The sequence below is a fragment of the Peromyscus maniculatus genome, chromosome 18 (assembly GCF_049852395.1).
Source record: "Peromyscus maniculatus bairdii isolate BWxNUB_F1_BW_parent chromosome 18, HU_Pman_BW_mat_3.1, whole genome shotgun sequence".
Taxonomy (NCBI): domain Eukaryota; kingdom Metazoa; phylum Chordata; class Mammalia; order Rodentia; family Cricetidae; genus Peromyscus; species Peromyscus maniculatus.
Window position 1 is genome coordinate 21,492,968 of NC_134869.1, and position 5,610 is coordinate 21,498,577.

Genomic DNA, 5,610 nt, shown 5'->3' on the forward strand with positions numbered 1-5,610 from the left:
GTGTGGTGGGGACAGTGTGATGGGGGACAGTGTGGTGGGGACAGTGTGGTGGGGACAGTGTGGTGGGGACAGTGTGGTGGGGACAGTGTGGTGGGTGTGGTGGGGACAGTGTGGTGGGGGGTGGGCAGTGTAGTGGGGACAGTGTGGTGGGGACAGTGTGATGGGGGATGGGCAGTATGGTGGGGACAGTGTGATGGGGACAGTGTGATGAGGACAGTGTGATGGGGAAGGTGTGGTGAGGACAGTGTGATGGGGACAGTGTGATGAGGACAGTGTGATGGGGACAGTGTGATGGGGACAGTGTGGTGAGGACAGTGTGGTGGAGACAGTGTGATGAGGACAGTGTGATGAGGACAGTGTGATGAGGACAGTGTGATGGGGACAGTGTGGTGAGGACAGTGTGGTGAGGACAGTGTGATGAGGACAGTGTGATGAGGACAGTGTGATGAGGACAGTGTGATGGGGACAGTGTGGTGAGGACAGTGTGATGAGGACAGTGTGGTGGGGACAGTGTGATGGGGACAGTGTGATGGGGGACAGTGTGGTGGAGACAGTGTGGTGGGGACAGTGTGGTGGGGACAGTGTGATGAGGACAGTGTGATGAGGACAGTGTGGTGGAGACAGTGTGGTGGAGACAGTGTGGTGGGTGTGACGAGGACAGTGTGGTGGAGACAGTGTGGTGAGGACAGTGTGGTGAGGACAGTGTGGTGGGGACAGTGTGGTGGGTGTGACGAGGACAGTGTGGTGGGGACAGTGTGGTGGGGACAGTGTGGTGGGTGTGGTGGGTGTGAGGAGGCTGTGGGGTACTGGCACTTCATTGCTGTAGCCATCAGTCAAAGCACATTTGTGTCCCCAGATCCTCTGATCTGCGCTTGGGCCCTGATGGCAAAGGTGTAGAAGACCCTAAGGATGCCACGCCAAGCCGAGCCAAAGTCAGCGTCTCTATGCCAGCTCCATGAACCGCCTGCCATATTGTGCCTGGGTTTCCTTGCCTGAGAATGAAATTCACATCAGTGTTTGCTTCAGAGCCTGGCTGTGATGGTTATAAATGCATTAAGGGCTGAGACACATGAAAGTGTTTATGGAATATAATTTCATTAGAGTTAATGCATTCAATGGCAATCTATATTCATAAGTACAACGTAAAAGTAAATTGCATATATATTATACACGTACATATGCAAGTTTGAAATGAATGTGGGTCTTCTATTAAATTATATTTTCTTAAACATTTGGAATTTTATTTAAAAATTACAACCATGTTACATTTAGAGGTCCTCGTGGCTCTCCACAGCCATCTCAAAAGAAGGGAGAAACCTCGGCACACCACCGTTTAATTTAGTCTTCTTCACAAATGATCAACACATACATGAAAATAATAAAGTATAGATAAGGAATAGCCAAGGTGTGGCCAACATTATAAATATGGCATTAGAAATTGAAAACATTTTCTGAGGTAAACGTAAACGTGCATGGCTGTCAATGCAGCTTTGCAGGTTCATTTAGTGGGGCTGGTTTCTGGGTTCCTGCCCAGGTTCGACTTGGCATTTTTCCAGGTTCTCCACATTCGCCTCTTCTCCCTCCTTGGGCCCCAGGAGCACCTCATCATCCCCACCAAAGCCACCTTGGTCTCCACTTTGGCCACCTCTGAACCTTCTCCCGGGACAGTTTTGGTCCACACGTCCACCTCTTCCTCCCTGAATACTCCCAGGGACCTTCGGCCACTGTCACCACCCAGAGGTGGGAAAGGTCGGGGAGGAAGCCCTTGAGCTTAGGGGCTTACACTGGCATTGCATTCTGTTCTCCAAGTGAAGAAGCTCTGATTTCCACAGCCTGGATTGGGAAATTGCCAGTCTCTGCCTCATTTCTTCCTCCTCCAGAGCGATTCCCTAAGGCACTTCGGGACCCTCTCGTGAAGAAGCCCCCTCTCTCCTCTTTGGCCTCCAATGTAACTCATGGGTCCTCCAAGACCTCCTGAGCGTCCAGGACCTCCATGGGGTGGTAGTGGTATCCCTCTGTCCCCACACGGTAGAATGTCACCTCAAATACTATTCATGGGAGTCTCTTTATTTGGGGGGGGGGGCAAAAGAAACTGAGTTTGCTTCCTTGAAAATCATTCCTATCAAGCCATGCTATGGAAGGCAGCCTGGCGGTTGGCAGATCTTCATAGGACACCATGAAGGATTTCCTGTTTCCCTATCCAGGCAGATGTGGACCATGGGTTGTCCACTTCTCTTGTTCACCTTCACAACCCCACACTGCTTAAAGAGGTCATCCAGACCATCCTGTCACATAGTCACTTAATCTTTGCATGTAAATTGCACTGTTCTCTGAGTCTTCATCCAGATCTATAAGAATACCTGGATCCAGATCTGGGCCTTCATCCATGGGTCCACCAGGCTTATTGCAACCACTTTAGATCCCTAGTCCACTGCATCCTCTCCTGGCCCATCCCTAGTCATGTATCCATGATCAAATCCCCCTTCTCTCCTGCCTCAGTTATCATGGCCACCCATGCTCTGATCCACCCTCCAGATATCTGCCTGTAAAGACCCACACTACTGCGATGGTCTTGTCAGAGTTAACTCTGCTGTGCTTGGCTGCTGTTCATTGGCTATATTGACTTGAAGTCAGGCTTTAAGATCCAGTCTGGGGAAGAGGGGGGTGGGTGAGCCAGCAAGAGGCTGCTACCCATAGCTGCTTTGTTGACCGAAGCTACTCTGCTATCCATAGCTGCCAGGTTGCTCATTCATGCTCTGCTAAGGGTGACTGCTCTGATCATAACTAGTCGGCTGTGAAGAGGAGTAGCTGGTAGGAGGGTAGGATGGAGGTATGGTGACTGGCTGTATGGGTAGTTCCTAGGTGCCTGGGGATAACACTCTCTTCATATCCCAGGCTGGGCTGGTTATAGCTAGAGTTTTCTCCAGTCCTGCCTGGCCCTCGGTCAGGACAAATCTCTCTCACCCACCAGTCCCAGTCCTGCAGCAGCTCAGACCCAACCGAGTAAACACAGAGACTTATATTACTTACAAACTGTATGGCCGTGGCAGGCTTCTTGCTAACTAGTTCTTCTATCTTAAATTAACCCATTTCTATTAATCTAAAGTTGCCACGTGGCTCGTGGCTTACCGGTACCTTACATCTTGCTTGTCATGGTGGCGGCTGGCAGCATCTCTCTCCCTCAGCCTTCCTGTTGCCAGAATTCTCCTCTCTCCTTGTCCCGCCTATACTTCCTCCTGCCTGGCTACTGGCCAATCAGTGTTTTATTAATAACCAATCAGAGCAACACATTTAACATACAGAACCTCCCACAGCAGCTGGTTGTTACCCCCTGTGATAGTTTGGGGTTGACCAGTCTTGGTGGCCTTGTTAACATCCTATGGTTTTGCATGTATGGTGGCTGCTGTCCTCTGTCCGTCCGTTGGGTAAGCAGGCTGGGTACCATATGCAGACTAAGCCACCTTGAGGCCTGGGCTGTGGTGACAGTAGTGGTGATGGTGTCATAAACAGCAGTGTCATACCTGGACAGCCTGGCTGCATTGCCTGTGAGCCACTGAGTAGATTAAGCTCCAGGAGGCTGTCCGTAGAGGTCATATCTATTCATAGGTGGCGGTGGTCTGAGCCTGAGTATAGTTGGCATCAGTAGGTTGCCCATAGGTTCCATAGCTCTGTTGCCCATGTCTCTGGGCAGTGTGTGTATATCCTTGGGTTGAATGAGCGGTGTGAGTACTGTAGCCTTGTGCGGCTGCAGCTTGTCTTAGATACCGTAATCTGTCAACTCCCATTTTCTCTTCTAAATGACATTTTTGCCCTGCAAAAATCTGTCACTTAAGGAAATCCAATGAGATAGTTTTGGAAGAAAGAGATGATTCTCTCTCTCTCTCTAAATATATATGTGCATCTCTTTATTATACATGTATAGGCATATATTACTAGAGATTATATAGCTAAATCTAACCAAGACTCCAATGCTAGGGGCTCACCATTTTTATAACTTCATGGAAAGAGAAAGGAGGTGAGTTGCTGAGGAGGGGGATGTTTAAGGAGAGAGACGGAAAAGGGGCAGGGTGAGAGGTGCCAGTGGTCTCTCTACTGGTTAGAAGGCTGCTTAGAGCCTAATGGAAAAAGTACAGCAGGTTGGTGTCAGAGTCTGGGAAGGTAGCTATGAGGCTGTGACGTGATTAATCCACGGTAGTGGGGGTTAGGTATGGAGGAGGCTCACAGCCCGTGCTCTCCCCTCTAGGCTGTATGAAACATTCTGAGGATCCCTTCCCCAAGAACTGGAGACTTTAAGGCATGTAGCTAAGGTCACTGTGGTTGCGAGAGTCGGCAGTAGTCAGGAGGAACATCCAGGTGTCACTATAAATCTAGACTTTCAGAGTTGGTGGTGACTGATAGTGTTGAGTTCTTATCTGCATCACTTCTAAATCTGTCATCAGTTCCAAGATTTCCAGTGATTAGAGGACACTAGTTTTTGAGTCTTGGAAGACGAAGACGTGTAAAATAAACTAAAAATACATGAGTATTAGCCTTGACTATAAAATGCACTTTAATATTAGAAACACTGAGATGTACGTTGTGAATAGATGCACTGTTAGCCTTGAGAAGATAAACATATCATAGAATCACAGAAACTCAGCTTTCTGAGTTGTTTAAGTGAACAGACCACAGAGTTGCTTCCTGTCACTCAATAGGTCTTGGATGCTGAGGTGAGCTCAAAGGTTTTGGTACTGGTTGGAGGATGAGGTAAGAACTGAGGACTTGTACTGTCCTGTAGTGAGTCATGACAATAACAGTGATTGCCATGGACTCATGACCGCCACTGCCCCTGAAGCTGTGACGCTATCAACTCCAGCTCCTCCTGTATCTGGGAGACCTAGGGGTCATCAGCCCCATTTTCCAGATGTGGAAACCAGGCTTCAGAAATTTATTTTGTCATCTATTTTTATTTTCTTGAGACAGGGTCTCATGAGTCCATGCTGCCCTCTAACTGGCTATCTAGTGGAGGATACACTTGAACTCTGTCCTCTTGCCTCCAACCCCCAAATGCTGGGATAACAGGCCTGTGACACCACACACAGCTCTATGACTCAGGAGGTTTAAATGCCCCAAGGCCACAAAGCTACATGACATTGGAGATGAGATTTGAAATGCACTGTTAGACTGCTCCAAAGCTCACATTTCGAGGGCCAGGAAAGGTGAGATGGTTAAGGCTCAAACCAAGGAGAAGAAACGGAGAAAATGGGGATAGAGTCCCAGCAAGGGACTGAGGCTTTGTGTAAGGCTGTGAAGCTCCTGTCTCAGCTCCATAGCAACAACCAGAATCACCAGACGGCAGGCTGAGAGCACTGTGTGCACGCTGCCTATCAATTCTAGCAGAAGCCTGAAGGAACTACCAGTGTGCCCATTATACAGACAAGGAACTGAGGCTGGAAAAAGAACTACTCATTTGCTAAGTTTCAACTGGTGTGTTTGGCTCCAAGTTGTGCTCACGAATGTCATTTGTCTTTTTGATCAATGTGACGTCTGTTTCCCCACCCCAGAAAATCAAGATATCTTTTCAAAACCTGAGTTTCTCTTCCTGTCCCTGCTCCAAGTCTCCCAGGGTAC

At 48.7% G+C, this 5,610-nt stretch overlaps 1 pseudogene; it reads right to left on the reverse strand.

Moving 5' to 3' along the window:
* Positions 1–1,214: 1,214 nt before the first annotated feature.
* On the reverse strand, positions 1,215–3,951 carry LOC102909365 (RNA-binding protein EWS-like; annotated as a pseudogene).
* Positions 3,952–5,610: the final 1,659 nt, after the last annotated feature.